This window comes from Oryzias latipes, chromosome 9, assembly GCF_053564925.1.
Source record: "Oryzias latipes strain Hd-rR chromosome 9, Olatipes_Hd-rR_3.1".
NCBI lineage: Eukaryota > Metazoa > Chordata > Actinopteri > Beloniformes > Adrianichthyidae > Oryzias > Oryzias latipes.
Genome location: NC_136245.1, coordinates 34,542,098 through 34,562,500, shown reverse-complemented (window position 1 = coordinate 34,562,500; position 20,403 = coordinate 34,542,098).

Here is a 20,403-nt window from a genome sequence, read left to right as displayed (position 1 = left end):
AATAAATCTATTAAATGGCATTACCATGGATGTTAAATCTTACTCATCTTTAATTACAGTAAATTCCAAAGTGGTTACTTGTTGGACTGATCTGGTTTAGGTTACTTTTAATTTTAAGTAGGATTTAATCGACTCCCCTTTCTGCAAACAAACGCTTCAGTTTTTTAGTTTTCAGTTGTTCCTCCTGAACTTTTTTCTCTAGTCATCCGCTTTATAGTTTTAGATGTTAATTATCAAACAAGCTTTTCCTAATTTGAACTGGATTTACTGGTCATTGCACATAATCACTGAGTCCAGAGGTTGATGTCGCCCATAAAACTTGGTTTGGACACATGAACAGATCATGAAGACTTCCAAAGCTCTGAAGGAAAACCTCCAGCAGAGGCTAATGCACTGTTTTATACGCTCCAATCTAGTTTCCAGATCCCGTTAGGCTTTCTTTATGGCTTTCCGAGCATTCCTCTTCCTCTTCCTATTGTAACCTGCTCGCACGGACATAGCTGCGTCATATTTGCCAAGGACAATGATTTGAAGGAGCTGTAAAGGAGCATCTGGACTTTGGCAGAACCGGGTCTGGGCAGGTCATCAGCGCAGCCACATCAAGGGGCTCAGGCACTTCAAATCCTCTTTGTTAACTTTTACGGCAAGTGTTTATACAAGGTCATGCACATTGACTTACACTTTTCCTTAACGTGGGGGTGGAGGAACACGTGTCACATGGAAATGTAGCTCATTTTCCCGCTTTTATCTCTGTTCAATCGTGTGAAATCGTTAAAATGTCTTTATACATTTAGGTGTTGTTTTTTATTACCGTAAATCATATTTAATGTTTTGACAACAGCTATGTCATTCAATGCACTTCCTTCACTGTTTTTATACCAAACAGAGGAAAGTTTGGATCCATCTTTTTCACAAAAAAGGTGATTAAAGCTGGAACATTTTGTGAAAATGTTCTCAAAATGAGGATCTTTTAGAGGTGAGGAGCAGAAGGCCGACATGTGGAGCTTCAGAGACGCTCAGATCTGAGCTGCATTCGTGTAGGGCGGGAACAGCTGATCATTTTGCTTTACATAAGAAACTCTGACAGACTGAAATATTTAGAACCACAGACGTTCTGCAGACAAACACCACACATCAGAATTCATCAACGTTTTCTCAGTAGAGCTGCAAACAAATAGCCTGGTGGAACGCTCCTGACCAGAACCAAACAGTTCTGCTTCAGCTCACAGGTCCCCAACAGAAACGGATCATTCTGGAATCTGCCAAACGTCAAGAAAAGGATCACTGTCTCTGGCATGGTCATCGTTCCTGTCGCTTTGACGGAAGAACCACAGAGGGAACCGAAGAACCACAGAGGGAACCGAAGGACCCCAGAGGGAACCAAAGAACCACAGAGGGAACCGAAGAACCACAGAGGGATCAGAAGAAACACAGAGGGAACCGAAGAACCACAGAGGGAACCAAAGAACCACAGAGGGAACCGAAGGACCACAGAGGGATCAGAAGAACCACAGAGGGAACCGAAGGACCACAGAGGGAACCGAAGAACCACAGAGGGAACCGAAGAACCACAGAGGGAACCGAAGGACCACAGAGGGATCAGAAGAACCACAGAGGGAACCGAAGAACCACAGAGGGAACCGAAGGACCACAGAGGGAACCAAAGAACCACAGAGGGAACCAAAGAAACACAGAGGGAACCGAAGAACCACAGAGGGAACCGAAGGACCACAGAGGGATCAGAAGAACCACAGAGGGATCAGAAGAACCACAGAGGGAACCGAAGGACCACAGAGGGAACCGAAGAACCACAGAGGGAACCGAAGAACCACAGAGGGAACCGAAGGACCACAGAGGGAAACGAAGAACCACAGAGGGAACCGAAGAACCACAGAGGGAACCGAAGAACCACAGAGGGAACCGAAGGACCACAGAGGGAACCGAAGGACCACAGAGGGAACCGAAGGACCACAGAGGGAACCGAAGGACCACAGAGGGAACCGAAGGACCACAGAGGGAACCGAAGGACCACAGAGGGAACCGAAGAACCACAGAGGGAACCGAAGAACCACAGAGGGAACCGAAGAACCACAGAGGGAACCGAAGGACCACAGAGGGAACCGAAGAACCACAGAGGGAACCAAAGAACCACAGAGGGATCCCCATCCAGTTTAGAGACCTCTGTGAAATGCTGCTGGTAAACGGTAGAAAATGAAAAAGACGGTGTGAACGCCACGGGCTGAATGCGTGTTCAAGAAGCTACGTACAGCGTGTCCTTAAACACACGCCATAGTCAGGCTGCATTTCTTCTCTCACCCTTACGTGTTGTTTAAGTGTTCACTACGACCCGTCGCCCATAGAAAAAACAGAACAGTTGCTCTCTACAGGTTTGCTCTACGACCTTGACATGGGGGTGTAAGTCAGTGTAGAACCACCACTGTTGATATCATTTCCATACATTTTTTGAAAGAACTGACCGGTAAAAGGCTGTAGACTGTAAAGCATTTGAATACCAACAAAAGAAGCAGACAGACAGCGGTTTAGACCTGCAGGTCACTGTGACATCACAGACCCGGAGCAGGACTTTCAGCTTGTGTTTGGCCGGTCCCTAAGGAGATCATCAAACCAGTATAGCAGATTTCTCAAACCTCCGACAGGAAAAACAAGCCACAGACCGGTTTTGGTTCTGTCCGTGTGGGTCTTTAGACACAAGCTGGCCTCTTCAAATGGGGGTTCAATCCAGATAGAGAGACTCTCATCTTTACAAGGACCAGCCGGCCGCCTCCTTTGGGGGTGACGCTCATCAACACTCGTCTGAGTGGGAAAGACGGAAACGTCCAGACTGAAGCTGCCAGAACCGGAAACCCATCAGCTTTTCCAGCAGCGGGGGCCCTCAACCTGTCCAGATGCTGCTTCAGGGGGAATGCAGGCTGTAGGCGACCAAAGTGGTGCCTGTCCAGAATCCCAATAAGAAGGTTCTGGTTCTAAGTGACAGCGTAGAAATGCCAGAGGTGCTTTTACACGCTGAGACGGTGAAACAGTGATGGTTTCCTCGACTTTCAGGATTGGAGGCAAAACTTTGCTGTTATCAACAACTAACTAACTTTGTTCCAAACACATAAAGAAAGCTCAAACTTCTCTAACTTGGAGGTTTGTGAGCTCCTTTTCATTCAAACTAACTCAAACTAGCCTTTACCTGCTACTGAGAAAAATTGAAAGGAAAACCAACTTTAGTCCCTTTTTAAACTGATCTAAGGACTTGAACTTGTGTCTGTCCATGTTTTCCATCTGATGTCATCTATCAAACTGAAAAGAGGTCTACGCTCACGGAGAAGCTTTGCACTTTGGTCTGGAGATCCTGTTGACTGTAAATAAAAAAACCTATGCTGAGATTTTTAGCTCAAAAAAATAATTTCAACAGAAAAAGGACTGAACCTGTAAAAAAACTGGGAAAGAGCAAAGCTGCAGCCTGTATCTCAGGGGTCAGTGTTGGGATCTTCTGGTCTGGAGGGGCCACCGTCAGGCCATGAAGCACATGGATGTTCAAACTTTTCAGGGTCCTCTGTCCAGCAGAGCCCCCCTTTCCTCCTCTCTGCTCATCGAGGAACCGCCCAACAGCAGAGCGCTCGGCGTTCTGGGGTCCTTTACGGCCTGAGCTCATGGACGTGGATGAAAGCAGGAGACGCCGCTGCGTCAGCAGACCCTCCAAAGAGCAGCACAAGTGAAGCGTGACTTCAAATGGCTCGCCGTCTCCTCCAGAGGAGCCGGAGGGCGTTTGCTTTAGGAAGTGGCCCTCTGTCCCAAACAATACCACAACATATCTGCAGGGAAAATACGATTAAAGTGGTTTAACCTCGGCTTAAACTTTCTGTCATCAGGGCAGATGCTTAGCAGTGATGATGAAAGGAGGCGGCCAGAGCCGCTGCAGATGAAGCCATCAGCCTGGAATGGCTACAAAAAAATGGTTTTATAATATTCTTTTGAACGTCTTTTTCATTTTAGAAGGGGTCCAACAAAGGTTTCGTGTACAATTCTTTCTCTTAATATTAAATCTTTCAGGCAGAGGCTTTTAAAACTTCAAATGGAGTTGGATCTGCTTCCACAGCTCTCCTTCCTGCTCGACCCCCAACCTGTGTTTCACCGATGTGAGGCTTTTTGCAGCAGGAAACCAGCAGGCCGGTCTCCAGTAAAACGCTGCAGATGCTGCCTGCTTTTCCCATCAGGCCTGCAGACGGGCTCAGGTGAGCTGCTGCAGGTACCACCTCACCTGTAGAACAGCAGAACACCTGGCTCATGAGGAACCGATTGGTGCAACACAGTGTTTAGGAAGCAGAACAGCTTTTCTGCTGGAAAATGTTTTTAGAATTCAACAATACTTCTGAAATATCACCAAGTATTCTTTGGGAAGCAGCAAAAGCAGTCATGAGAGGGAAAATCATCTCTTATTCAACGCATAAAAAACGCAAAGAGAAAGCAGATTTATTAGAACTAGAAAATAAAATCAAAACTCTGGAGACTGCTTATAATGCTTCTGCACAGGAACACATACTTGGCGACCTGAAAAATTTAAAGCTGCAGTTAAATGACATCATCAATAAACAAACACAATTCCAGATACAAAGGCTTTGACTGGAAAGATATGAAAACTCAAATAAATCTGGCAAATTTCTAGCTAATCAGCTTAAAATTAATAAAGAAAAATCAACAATCACTATATTATGGACCAAACAGGGAATGTCACCCATGACCCGGTAAAAATTAATAATGCGTTTAAAGACTTTTATCAAAACTTATACACTCCACAGATCAATCCATCAGAACAAAGCATCAACTCATTTCTCAACAATATAAACCTGCCCAAGTTAAACGAAGATCAAATCACAAATTTAGACTCTCCGCTCTCGTTATCTGAGCTTCATGAAGCTCTGTTACTTATGCCTAATGGTAAAGCACCAGGGCCTGACGGCTTTCCTGCAGAGTTTTATAAGGAATTCTGGGAACAACTGGCACCAACGTTTTATAAAACGGTAAAATTTATCAATGAAAGCCAATCTCTACCACCTAACATGAACTCTGCCAACATTATCCTTCTTCTAAAACCAGACAAAGACCCCACGAGTCCTTCAAGCTATCGCCCCATTTCTTTAATTAATGCAGATGTAAAAATTATCTGCAAAGCACTAGCACAGAGAATAGAAAAAGTCACTCCTCACATAATTGACTTTGATCAAACTGGATTCATCAAAGGCAGACACTCGGATGACAATGTCCGCAGACTCGTTAACATAATAGACTTTGCCACCATCAAAAACCAGGAAATGACTATACTATCACTGGATGCTGAAAAAGCCTTTGATAGAGTAAACTGGAAGTTCCTCATTGCTGCCCTCCATAAGTTTGGGTTTGGAGAATCATTCATCAATTGGATCAAAATATTATATCACAACCCCAATGCATCAGTTAGAACTAATAAACAGACTTCCAACAGGTTTTTTCTTGGAAGAGGAACTAGACAGGGTTGCCCACTCTCCCCCTCTCTTTTTGCAATATTTATCGAGCCTCTAGCTGCAGCAATAAGACAGAATGAGAGTATTAAAGGAATTAAAACCAAACACAGCCATCATAAAATTAGTCTCTATGCAGATGACATATTACTGTTTTTAAGTAATATACATTCTGTAAATGAAACGGCAACAATCATTAATGAATTCTCCTCCATATCAGACTATTCCATTAATTGGAATAAGTCTGTTTTATTACCACTGAACAGTAATGCGGAGCAAGGACTCACAATACCAGTTAAATCAGGCAATATAAAATATCTAGGTATTTATTTTTCCCCCAAAATATCAGAACTGGTGCAGCTAAACTACACCCCATTACTGAAAAACATACAGGACGATCTAACACGCTGGACCAACCTGCCTTTGTCCCTTATGGGCAAGGTAGCCACGGTTAAAATGAAAATCGTACCCAAAGTTAATTATCTCTTCTCAATGATTCCCACACAACCGCCATTAAAATGGTTCAAAACATTAGACTCATCCATATCAAGCTTTCTATGGAACAATAAACCTGCAAGAATTAGTCTAAAAACTTTAAAATCTGCAAAAAGCTGTGGAGGATTAGAATTACCTAACTTCCACAAATACTTTCTTGCAAATAGATTACAATACATCTTAAAATGGTTAAAAAATAATCCAGAAACCAACTCATGGTTAGACTTGGAACAGGCGTTATGTGGAAAGATCAACCTGTCAGATCTTCCATTTATTAGCCAAATAGTTAAAAAACAGGATTGTTTCAAAAGTATTAATATAAATGCCACTTTAACAGCCTGGTGGGAATTTCTCAAAATATCAAAATCATCAATTCATCCGTGCAAAATGACACCCATCTGGAACAACCCAGACATCCTCATAAACAAAAAAATTATCCACTTCCCAGCTTGGCAAGCAGGGGGCATAAAACAACTAGAGCACATAATTATTGATAGAAGATTCATAACTCCCCAGGAACTTCAAGACAAACATGGAATATATAACTTCTTGGAATATCAGCAACTTAAATCAATTATTACTAAAAAGTTTAAATACAGAGACAACGATTTAAAGCTACCAGATGTAGTTACCACTCTGATTAATTTTTCAATGAATAGAACTCTCTCCAAAATATACAAACTTTTATGTAATTTAGATAACAATATTTCACTTCCGACAACAAAATGGGATGCGGATTTGAGCACAGATGAAAGTTTTTGGTCAGAACTTTGTCTAAACACCTTTAAAATGACAAAAAGTCCAAATCTTCAGCTAATCCATTTCAAAACTCTTCACGGAATTTACTACACTGGACAGAGGATGTTCAAAATGGGTCTCAGTAACTCTGCCTCGCTCCTCCCTGGACCAACCGTGGGCCGGGCGGGTGGCTGCCTGGAGTGCGGGGCGGGTCTCCCTCGGGGGGTCCTGGCTCGTACCTGGGGTTGGGGCGGGGGGATGCCCGGAACTCCTGGGTGGTGGTGGGGTGCTCGTTTGGGGCTGTGGGCGTCCTTCTCCGGTGGGGCCCTGCGTTGGGTTCTCCCGGCGCGGCGGCTGCTCTCCTGGTTGGGCTGGGGCGGCGCTCTCTTTCCCTCCGTGCCTCCCTGGCCTCTGGCTCTGGGGGCCTTACGGCGGCCCTGCTGGCCCTGGCCTGGGTGGCGGGCTTGGTCGCCCGGGCGGCGGTTGTTCCCTGCCGGTTCCCGTGTGGCGTTGGGGGGATTCCGGCTGCCGCTGCTGCTGCAGTGGGGGTCTTGGGGTGGGGATGGCTGGGCACTCTCCCTCCTTCTTTTCACGTTCCACCATCCATTTTAGAAGAACATAAACACTCACCTGAACACTGGTGTTAGCTCACCTTTGCACTAACAGTTTGCATGACTGAATGACTGAAATATTTCACACTAGTTGGTTTTAAGGCATAAGTATGCGTGTGAACACTATCTGTTTTGTGTACATGTCGACAGGTGGACATTTTTGCAGCTAGCAGGTGTGTTTATAACATTTGAGTGTGTGTGGACAGGCTCCGCCCTTTTTGTACTACATTTGAACCTTACCATAATGATTAACAACCAGTAAACTTGTTGCTTTATGCTGCTTCATGGTCTTATCCCCCTTCCCCTCCTATTATCACCCCCTACCCCCCTCTCTCTAACGTCCCTCTCTCTTCTTCCCCTCTTTCCTTTTCCGTCCGGTCCAACACCAAAGATTTTCAGACATGATTGAAATTAATAAAGTTTGGCCTCAATTACAAAAGGGGTTTATTCAGACATACCTTTGGTTTGTCTGAAGATTAATAACCCCTCTTGTTAAAGTAAAATATGTCCAACACAAGAGGCCCTCAGCTCTCAGCCCAGCTGTTGGACAGGACAAGTTGAAAAAAAAAAAAAAAAAAAAAAAAGAAAATGTTTTTACTGTAAAACAGGCTTTTCCTTTTGGGAAACGTAAAAGCTCCTTTTATGTTTTAGGTTTTCTTCACTTTCATATTTAAACAAAATAGCAAAGACTATAATGCAAACGGAAAATGGGACCTTGGAGCTTCATGTACAGAATCACTTTCATGGCCCTCAAACGTTTTCAGATTTACTCAGTTTTTATTTTTTCCTTTTATGTTTAACTTTAATGAGCCTTTAAAAGTCCTTCCACTCTGATGAAAATGCTGCTTTTGGTGTTTCTAACATGTTCTTGTAGCATTTATACAGAAAATGAAGCTTAAAGCTGCATTTCTGAGTTTTTCTTTATTCAAATCACTGTGAATCAGGAGCAGATAAAAAAAATATGGTTTGTAAAAGATCATGTTTGTAACGTAGAAAAAATAAAATCTCTGCTCGCAGCTCCTAGCTGGGGGGGAAGGGGGCGGGGTTTCTCTGCACCACAACTCAGAGGTAAAAAAGACTGTCTTAGAAAACGACTCAGATTTTTGGATTTAGGCTTAAAAAAAGTATAATCGACTGGAAACGCTTTGAAAATAGATGAAAGAATGATCGAAGTGAAACTTTAAAAGATTCGGGATTTTGTTAAATGTCCTTGGAATTTATGTGGTTTAATTGAAACAGAGACTTAGTGGCTTTTAACAGCAGATTTCAGCAGTCATGATGTAGAAGCATCTTTAAAAGTGTTGCACGCTTTTAAATGAATCCTTATTTTAGGAATATTTCAGCGTTTGGATGTTTTCCATCATTTACTTCCTTTCTGTCCAGCTTTCCTAAATGTGTTTAAGAATAAACTACAAACTATTCGCTTCTCTTCAGCTCTTTCACTGTTTTTTTCAGATCATTTGAACATTTTTATGCATTTTATGACCTTTAGGCAAGGCAAGGCAAGTTTATTTGTATAGCACAATTCGTACACAAAGTAATTCAAGGTGCTTCACAAAACAGAAAAATGCATTAAAATCACAATACATCATAGAAATAATCAACGTAAAATTTACTTTAAAAGAAAAGAAAAAATTTGAAAACTGATTTAAAAATAAAGGAAGGAAAGGAAAGAAAAGTGCAGATAGGACCTTTCAGTCATGTACAAACAGAAATGTTTTAAGTCTAGATTTGAACATGAACACAGAAGAGGCCTGTCTTACGACTTCAGGGAGGCTGTTCCAGATTTTAGCTGGAGAATATTGAAACGCTGATTCCCCTTGTTTAGTTCTGACTCTGGGAATCAACAGGAAGCCGGCCCCTGAGGTCCTCAGAGGACGAGATGGTTCATATGGCACTAACATGTCAGAGATGTACTTTGGTGCTCGGCCATGGAGAGACTTGTACACAAGCAGAGCTGCTTTGAAGTCTATTCTTTGAGGTACAGGGAGCCAGTGCAGAGACCTGAGCACAGGACTAATGTGATCAAACTTCCTGGTTTTGGTCAGGACTCGAGCAGCGGCATTCTGGATGTACTGAAGCTGTTTTACAGCTCGTTTGGAGAGGCCGGTGAGCAGGCCGTTACAGTAGTCTAACCTACTGGAGACAAATGGATGAATAAGTATCTCCAGGTCTGGCTTTGACACTGTTTTTGATTTTGGCAATGTTTTTCAGATGGTAAAATGCCGCTGATGTTACTGACTTGATATGGCTGTTAAAGTTCAGGTCAGAGTCCATGATTACCCCTAGATTTCTGACTTGATTTGAGGGTTTAAGAGACAGAGAATGAAGGTAGCTGCTGACACTTTCTCTTTGTTTCTGTGGGCCAAAAATAATAACTTCGGGCTTGTTTGAGTTTAGCTGGAGAAAGTTTTTCTGCATCCACGCACTGATCTGTTGGAGGCAGTGGCTGAGTGAATCCACCGGCCCATATTCACCTGTTGCCAGTGACACATAGATCTGAGTATCATCTGCATAGTTGTGATAAGATATGTTATTACTGCGTATTAACTGCCCTAGTGGCAGCATGTAGAGGTTGAACAGAAGGGGTCCCAGGATCGATCCCTGGGGCACACCACAAGTTAAGGCCATGTAGTCTGAGACACAACTCCCAATTTCAACAAAATATTTCCTGTCTTCTAGATAAGACTTGAGCCAACTTAGGGCAGATCCAGAGATGCCAACCCAGTCTTGGAGTCTGTGCAAAAGGATCCCATGATCAACAGTATCAAAGGCAGCGCTCAGGTCTAGCAGGATTAAGACAGAGACTTTGCCATCATCAGTGTTCAGGCGGATGTCGTTGGTTACCTTGATAAGAGCAGTTTCTGTGCTATGATGGGTCTAAAACCTGACTGGAAAACATCAAATGAATTGTTTAATAAGAGAAAATCAGTGAGCTGTTGGTAGACAACTTTTTCAAGGACTTTTCCTAAAAATGGCAGATTAGAGATAGGTCTGTAATTATTCAGTACAGTGGGATCAAGACCGCTTTTCTTCAGGAGAGGTTTAATGACTGCAGTTTTTAAAGCCTCTGGAAATATTCCATATTGAAGAGACATGTTAACTATTTGAGTAATTGATGGCAACACACTGTTCAAGACAGACTTTAGAAATCTAGTGGTTAACACATCAAGGCAGCATGTAGACAAGCTCAGACGGGTGATGGTCTCTTGGACAGTTTGGTCAGTGACAGGTACAAAGTGAGTCAGCTTAGAGTGAGTAGGTGGCCGTTCGATAGTTCTATGTGTTGTGGAGTTGATGGCTTTTTTAATGCCCTGAACCTTGTCATTAAAAAATACAGCAAACTCATTACATTTAGGTGTGCAAACCAGTTCTATTGGTAGCTGGGTTGGAGGGTTAGTTAATCTGTTTACTGTTGTGAACAGGACACGAGAGTTGCTGCTGCAACTTCCAATGATTTCAGAGAAGTACCTTTCCCTTGTTCTGCATAAGATCTGGTTGTAAGCGTACAACTCCCCCTTATACATTTCATAATGAACCTGGAGTTTTGACTTGCGCCACTTTAGTTTTGTTCTCTGACTTTAAATTGTTTTAAAATTAGTTTTTAGAGGTTGTTTTAAGAAAAAATGTGACTTATAAAAGTGGATTGTTGACTTCACTTTATTTTAAATGTTTCGTGGTCCAGAAATTTTTATTTTAAGCAGAAGACAAACTTAGTCAAGTGAATGCGGTTCATATTTTCCCTTTTGATGACAGAACTTTCAAGGAAACTACCTGATCAGGAGAAACAGATTTAACACTTTAACTTCAGCTAAATGTTAAAAAAATAACTTTTTAACTTTGATGGAGGACGTGCATTAATAATTCTTGGAGATCATGATAATCTGTAACTGTTGAGACGTTAATGTTCTTCCTTGTTTGGTTTATTTTCAAATAGGAATCCAGAACAAATGAGAGTTTCATAAAGGACCTTTCTTCTGGAGCGCTAGCTTACAGTAAATTCTATAGTTTCCAGAGTGAATTTGAGCTCGGGTTCATTTGTAATTAACCATAATGCCGCCTTTGCTACTGTAGACCGCCTTAATCCCAGCACTGATCAGTCCTAATCCAGAGAGGCTGCTGGGGTTCCACTCCTGCAGCTTTACTGCAGCAGAGGGGATTTCTGAGATGCTTTTACTCCGCGGAATAAAACGCTGCCTCGGGAATCCTGCAGCTGTTGGCAGACCGCTGCAGCACAGGCACCGCTATAGGTAACGAACATGACGCAGGAAGAAATCAGAGCTCCTTTCAGTGAGCCTTCATTCTCATTTATAGAAAACATTTCAGCTTTCATGTAGCTTTAAGGCCTCAAACAGCTGCACAGATCACAACAAAGTGACTGAAACCAGAAGTTTGGATATGAAACAAAACTGGATTCTGAGACATTTGTTATTGTGAGATTCTTCAGAACACAGAGGAGTCAGAACTTCAGCATTTCCATGTGAACTAAAATGATTCTTGATCCCTTTTTCAGTTCTAGCCAACATCTTTTATAAAGCACAGTTGGCATATACATTCTGTATGCATAAGAGTCATGTTTATGATTCAGTAGAGCAGTTCCATTATTTAGGTGTATGTGGTTGTATGCGTATCCATACATCCATGTATTACCACATTTCCCAGGCTGGGATCAATATCTTTTGATCTATTTTCCAATCACTTCATGGCTAATTATCCTAAATTTGATGTATTTTGTTTTATTTTGTTTTCATTGCTTGAAATAATCCAGTTTCAAAATATTTGGTTTCACATTTAAAGCTCTAAATTTTAGGGAATCTTTTCACAATCTTATTTATTTTCACCTAATCTGACTTTTGTAAAGTTTTGTAATACTTTCAATGTGAATGTAATTCAAACTCAAGAAATTACTGAGGATTTATTGTTTTATTTGTAGCTTTGTACAAAACTGTTTGTCTTTTAATTTTTTTATTGTTTTATTTATTGCTGCACTGTTTTTCTTTTTTTAACTGAATTGTTTTTGCTAAAATATATGAAGTATTCAATTCTGCATTTTCAGTCTTGTTTAAAATGATTCAGTCCTTTTAAAAATATCTTATATTTTAGTTTTATTGTAGTTTAAAGTAAAGTAGTAGTTATCAATGGAATTTCACTTTTACAGAGGTTTGTACCTAAATAGTGCTCAATTATTTACTAAAACTAGAGCTATTTCACTTTATTTTGCTTCATTTAATTTTGTATTTGGTAATTATCCTACTTCTTTAGCCTTTAAATATTTGTTGTTAATTAATTTCACCAGAAAGATGCTTCAAATATCATTTATAGTCTTTAATTATATTTTGTGCATTATCTATAAACAAACATAACTAAGCATTGCTTTGTCTTATTACTAACTTTAGGGGTTTATCAATATTTATCAACAAATGTTCAACTCCTTAATGTATTTTTAATTACTTACTTAATTTTAAATAAGTAATTTAGTATTTAGTGGGTTTTTTTAGCCTTCAGCTTTTTCCCTGTAGAAACTGTATTTTCATTGATCAGTATTTTTAAAAAAATATATTTAGATTAAATATAAATAGATTTTCTGAACTTTATCTTGAAATTTGACATTTTGCTTAAAAGACAGATGAAGTTGAAGCCACTGGAATTAGCGGTGAAACTTTTCTAGAAAATAAAGTCCAGATGATACGACGGGACTGAGTGAATGTGACCTTCATTGACATAAAATATGAATGCTCTAACTCCAAATGTGAATCTTCATAAGACAAGCCCAAACCTCCACCCAGACCTATGAACTCATGTGTTTTGGTGTGAGTACGAGTGTTTACAGTGTGGACAGCGAGTGACCTGCTGACCTTATAGGTTACAGGTGGTTTACGCAACTGTTTTTTTCTAACCACCCCAGTCCCACCTCCCCCTCTGGTCTAAAGGAAGCGGGAATTTTTGCTGCTGCTGAAGTTAAAAAAGGAAATCCGCTCTGAAGGCTTTCTGAGACGTAAGTTCCACTGAAATCAGCAGAAGAACGCTCAGATTAGGAGCAGCAATCACCATGGAGAACATGTGGGACGGGTTGTTCTTGTTTCCATTGAGTTGTAAATCTCTGCCTCTATTACTGTAACATGTGCAGAGTCGACCAGCTGAGCAGCACATGTGGAAGACCTGCCGTCCTGCAAAGACGCGCCTGATGAATTCTCTGAAGTTGCAGCTGTTCGTCATCCAAGCGTGTCGTTATTAAGAGCCAACATTAAATTGATGTTTACCCTGACTTCTCTATGTGTAAATAAGGGGCTCAAACATTTTTAACGTCATTTATTTTTCCGCAATCATTTTCAGACGGGTGAAAGTCTTTACTGCAAGGAGGAGAAGGGGCGTGTCCTCGAGGAAGTTTTATTCCTGAAGCCGAGAACATTGTAAGGATCCTTGCTCATTCAGGGGGATTTTTCAGAACCCAGAGGTTTTATTTGCAAACGGTTTACACCACCAGAACAGAAATACCATGATGTCCTGTTAGAGACACATCAGTCCGTCAAATGACCTACTCCAAAAACAAACGTCCTAAACCAATGGGTCGGTTCTTAGGAGGATAACTTCTTGAATTCTTTTCTTGGGGAGTAACAATGAATCGATTTCTATTCCTATGATCCAATCGGATCAAAAGTGTTAAGCCAATCAACCTATACCAATAAAAAATACTTTCAAAACGAATCAATGATAATTGATCTTGGAACAAACCATCTGGATTGAGGTACAGTAGGTTTATGACTTCAAGGTAAAACCGACACACATGTCACGGCGTACAACACACATGTGATGTCATGAACACGGATCAGTCCGTCATTCCAGTCCAATGTGTGGACAGACTTTGAATAAAGTCATGTGACCATCCAGTGTCTAGAATGTTCTAAGAATGTTCCCTTTGGACTCTTTGGATGTGGAAAAACAACAGTGGTGAACTTTAGGAAACTAACATGTGAATGGATTTGACATTCATTCTAGTTTACTTGTTGGTTTGGACACAGATTTCATTTAAACTTGATGATCTGGAAGAAATCCAAGAATCTGGAAAACTGTTCAGTAGCAGGAATTTCTGTCTGGAAGTTTGGATGAAGAGGATCTGGATCCGCTTTAGGACAGAGGATCAGATCATCTATAAATTATGATTGGAATCAAATTGTTGTTGAAATGAGCCGTTAATCCCCTTTTCTTTACACTCTTGATCCTAAATTGTCGGTTTGATGCATGAAAGAGCCATTAAGAGATAAAACATGAACCTGTGGAATCAAATTGTTGTTGAAATGAGCCGTTAATCCCCTTTTCTTTACACTCTTGATCCTAAATTGTCGGTTTGATGCATGAAAGAGCCATTAAGAGATAAAACATGAACCTGTGGAATGAGATTGTTTTGATTACACAGCAGATCGTAACCACTGAGGCCAACAGCAATGTTACCATTATGAAGGTTATGTTTATATGTATATACAAGATAACAGAAACAACATCTGTCAAAGTTTGCTAAAGCATATCTGTGAAAAAAACAGCAAAGCGATCGATGAGATAAGAGCTGGACGTTCACAGCAGAAGACTGTCGACACTCTGTATGCGATGAGCAAAAGCAAAAAAAAGAGGAGAAATAGAAGCCTGCTCCTTCAAACTGTACTGTACAGGAAACAAAATGTGTTGATGTGTCAACAGAGAGAATAACAGACGGTGTTGACTAAACAGGACCAAAGTGTCACACTGGCAACTGATTCTGTCAATTCCAAGGTCAAATCTTTGCCCTGAACCTTCAGACGTCAGTCTGCACTGATATAAGATATTACTAAAAACAAAAAAAACCTGGTAAATGGGAATCTGTTTAACCCTTGTTTTATCTTAGATGACCCCCCCCTTCCATTGAGGTGTTCTCCCTACCATGACAAAGGTGGATAAAGGTGGAAAGATTTCATGTAATCCATGGACACCAGTGAAGATCACAAATCATTGAAGAAAAAAGGTTCAGAGCACTGTCTAGTGGGTCTAGATGACCCAACTCCCAATGCTAAAGTGCCTAGGATAGAACAAGGGTTACTCTACACACACACTAGGGAAGGAGAAGCCTCACGCCAGCGTTTTTTAACCCTTTAGTACTGGAGATATCACCAGCAACAGCAAACTAAACACTCTTCCAACTACCGTAACGCTTCGACTGTTAACGCAATTCCAGTAATTCTGACGGATTCTGACGTGGTGCAAAGCGGTTTTTGTCTGCGTCAGAATCCGTTGGTATAAGCCGCTTGAAAAACGTTTGAGACTCTGAGGTGATTTGACATGAAACCACATTAAGTTAGAGCCTGTGAACGTCTGAAAGTCTGAACACATTCATGTCGTTTTGATGTCTTTGTCACAGCCGTGTGGACATAGATGTGGTATAAGGGAAACAGAAAAACGGACTTTCAACAGTCATGAACTTTGTTTCTCATTTTCATCACCACCAGACGTGGAAAAATGTGAATGGTAGCTACACACTGTTCAGTGTTTGTCATGTTAGTTACATTCTAAAAATCAGCTGCAATAGGTGAAATCCACAAAGTCCGGTTCTACATGTTTAAAGGCTGTAAAACTCCTCACTACACACTTTCTACACTCTCAGACCAAACCACCAGTGTGAATCGGTGAAAGCTGATTCGCTGTGGCGACCTTAAGGGCTACGCCGAAAAGGTGAACAAATTATAAAAGATCTGATTTTGATAGATTTATGTATTCCAGGCAAAGCACAGCACGGAGATGTCGGCGGCGACGTCTAAATAACAAACGCTCTTTTGCATGTCGTACCTCCCTAACTGTTCACATGATCGATGTGAATCAGCTGATCCTGACGTGAGGAAAAGTGGCCTTTCAGAACAGCTATGTGCCAATAGGCAAGCCAGCTCTAATGTAAAGTGTTGCATTGTGGCAATAAGTCGCTTTTCTCTGCAACAGAATCAGCTGATCACATGGATTAAACAAAAAAAGTGATGCATATCAGCAAGGCTACTGTTCTCCACTTCCTAATCTGGGAGAGTTTTGTTAATTGTGTAAAGGGTTGAATAATTTTGGTAATCGTAAGAATGAGCTAAAGCTCTGCTGTTAAAGGGTTAAAAGGCCTGCAGAGGTCAAACTGGAGCAGCTGAAATATCCAATAAAAAGCACCTCACATTATTGACCGAATGTGTTTGTCATGTTTTCATTTCACAGAGGCTACAATGTGTGTGTTCACCCCGTTTTATTCTTTCTGCTTCAAACCCTTATCATTGTCTGCCACCCTAAACAAACATTAGACTTAATTCTGCTTTGGTTTCAAACAGAGCGACCTCATCTTCATACAAAACGTAATGCAGAAGCTGCAGCTTTCTGCCGCAGGCTGGAGTTTACCTGATGTTCTCAAAAATGTCACCTGAATACCAGCATTCAAATACTGCGGTACTTTGAGCATCAACAGAAAGTGTAAGAATGAAAAACATGTCACTGGCAATAAATACTATAGCTAGTTTTATTTGTGGTAACAGACCATCTTAGGAGTTGTTTTTTTTCTTTGAAATGGTTTGACGCGTTTAGGGAACCTCCATTAGTGGGACACAAAGGTTTTGTGTGAGCATCTAGTGGAGTCCTCCCCCCCAAACTGGTTTTTCTACTCATTACTCTGGTTTGATGTTGTTTGTTGCCTTGGAAGATTACAATCGGAAGAATAAGAAGGACACAGTGGATCACTTGGCTGTCATATCACAGCGTATTTAGATTTACAATGACGGCTTCCTGCATCGCTGCATAAAGTCATCTCCTTTCACATACAAACACCGTCAGCTCTTGATGCTGCAGCAGGTTAGCTAAAGCGGTGAAACGTGTTCGCACAGACGCAGGAAGTTCCAGTCTGGAGTTTAATCGTCAGTTTGAGGGTGGATTATCAAATCCATATTTCAGAGAGGAAATACTTTATGCTCAGAGTTTCCAAAGTGATGCCACCAAACGTCACATGCTGCCAACACCTGGAACGTTTTAACAACCATCGTGAAAACTCGGCGCTTCAGGCAGCAGATTCCACGGCTCATCAGATTTCAAGTTTCCCAGAAGAGAAAGCAAAATAACAAAACTGAGTATTTACCCGTGTTTGATCACAACAAACTGAAGTTTACTGCCTAAAGCAACACTGTTGGAAGGGGTACATAGATCCAGCCCTCAATCGACTGTTCAGATAAGTAGCTGATTCATCATTTCATTCGGTAGAGTTTACGGTAGCCTGGTTCCAACAGAAATCAGATTTTTGGGTTTTAAATGCCTCCTTTATCCAAAATACCAGACCTCTTTTACCCTTCAGGGACATTGTCACCTCTTTCTTCCAACGTCTCTGTACTAAAAGTTGAGCATCAACCGTTTCTGATGAGCTTTCAAAGACAGACTGGAACCCTGGCAGAAGTCTACCTCTGGAAACCAGCTTCCCCAAATCCCTACACTCTGGTTCTAAAAGGCAAAATCCAGTTTACATTATATTTAAGGTTCAGGTTTCTCAAGGATATTTTAACCTGATGACTTTAACACAATCAAAGACTCTCAGTTAAAAAAAAGAACATGCATTTTCATATGAAACAACCTGACAGTCATGGCTGAACATGCTGTAGGCCAGTGTTTCTCAACCGGTGTGCCGTGGGAAATGACCCATTCACTGATCTAAAAACATTTTCCATCTCCAGGATATCAGCTCTGTGTTCATCCAAACAGGCCCTGATAAAACACTGAGTAGTTAGGAATATGAAAGATCAGAAAATACTTTGTGTTTATTTGATTCTATTAAAGACATTTTGATCAGAATGACGGTACCGCGATTTAGCCTCAGCTTCAGCTGTTTTTGGAAAGTCCCGCCCCTTTAACTGTCTCCACCAATCATTCTTGGAGGCTTAATCACATGTCATCAGTCTGACCAATCAGAAGTGGTTCAAGTCTTCACTTCCTTGTTCTGATTCTGCTCATAAAGTCTCTCTGTTCCAACAGAAATAGCATCTAAAGCTCGTCTTTAGCGGTGTAGCTTTCCACAGAATCCGGTGTCAGACCGTGGAACAAGTGAACAAAACAATGAAGCTCAGAGAAGAGAGTCTGTCTGACATCACTACATCTCCCAGGATGCATTGTGGTAAAGTGACAGCATCTCTGCGCTACAATGAGTCTTCCCTGTTAAACGTCTGAAACCACAACAAACACACATCAACCAGTTTATAAATCTTCTTGATGAAATCAGAGGTCAGAGGTCAACAGTTTAGTTCTCCTTCCAGGTTTGAGTTTCTTAACAGCCAAACATCCCAGAGTTTGGTCCAAGTCGTCTTTCTGACTGAAACACTTTTCTATAATGTCTGGATTATTTTAGATGTTAAACTTAAGAAAAATTAATAACAACATTTAAGGAACAGGATGAAGGTGAAACAGACACAATTAAACTAAATTGAAACAAGTTAATCATCTAAAAAGAAAAAAAACATTTTTGTTAAAGTTTTTCAAAGACTTCATCTTTGATTGAGACAAAAGAAAAACTAATAAAACTTAGGTTTACTTTTTGTTTACATTTTATCAAACATATTGTGATCATATAAAAATTACAAAAATTAACAGTTGCTTTTGCACTAACATTGAAAAAAATATAAAATAAATAAACCACTATTTAGAAAGAATATATTTGTTTTTTTGTGAGGTTACATGAAATTACATGTTAATAAACTGGAGGATAAAACAACTATCAGGGTAAAATTTAAAATAATTTAGTTAAAAATTATTACTGAACACTAACTTAAATTTTATTACATCTTTTAGAACAAACAGCTGCAGCTTCCAGCTTTTCTGCCACAATTATCACAAAAATGCACGTGAGATCATGGAGGGACTGTAGATCAATACAGACCATAGAGTTTCTGCTTTTTTAATTTTTGGATGCTGGTGTGGATTTTTGTCAAGGATAAAGTCTGCCTTGGCTCAGATGGGTTGACAAACACTGCTGTAGATCAGTGTTTCCCAACCCTGGTCCTTCAGGAACACTGACCTGCGTATTTCAGTCCAAACGCTGCTCAAACACACCTGCCTCTGATGGCCGTCATCCTTCTGCAGAGTCTGACGATGAGCTGAATCACGTCTGCATAAAGCACTGCTTCTCAATTATTTTTTGCCTGGCCCCCCCTAGGAAAAAGAAAATGTTTCTTTCTAAGCCCCCGTCATAGGTGCGTGTAGCTTCCATTATCCTTACAAACACTTCACGACAGGCTTACCACACTCACGGCAATGGTACGTCCCATTATCATGACGCCCCTTGAGGTGACCGTACGGACCTGAGGGGAACTGAAAGACACACCTGGGCTCCCCTGAAGATGCAGCTGCCCTTCTCTAGAACCGTCTATGTACACGGATGACCCAAAAACCCGCAGAGACTGAGGCTTTAGCTGTTGTTGGGAGAACCTTACAGCACCGTAACAGTCAGATATAATCAGGGAAAGTGATCGGATCATCACAGAGCAATGCTTTCACTTCCTGCAATAATAAACTCTACTAAATATGAAAAAACTCTGTTAAATTGACTTTTTTGTGTTTCATTTTGTTCCCAGTTTTCAGCAGAACTATCTCACATCTTCTGTCTTAATTCTTTGAGGTCTAACTTCTGTCTAAACATGGCTTTGTTGTTTGCTTTTGGCCAGGCCATTTATAGGCAGCAGGAGTTAAAATACTCTTTCGGAGGCTGATGCAAATCTAAATCTGAAAGTGTGACTCCAGACGGTCAGACCCGTGTTTAGCCAGGTGTTGAGGTCCATGACGCTGGATCACAGCGGTACCGCAGACTCCAGCCCACTCCTGCACACGCTCAAAAGCAACAACCACCAACGTTGTGTTGCATTCGTGCTGCAGCCACAAAGCTCAGTCTGAAGGGAGGCAAGACAACGCCTGGCTTGAAACAATATCTTGAAGCGCCTGCACGGCGCGGCGCTCCAGCACGCTGCAGAGGTTTGGGATATTTTCTTTGGGTTACAAAGCACACAACGTGTTTTCCATAACATTTCCATGAGTGTTTA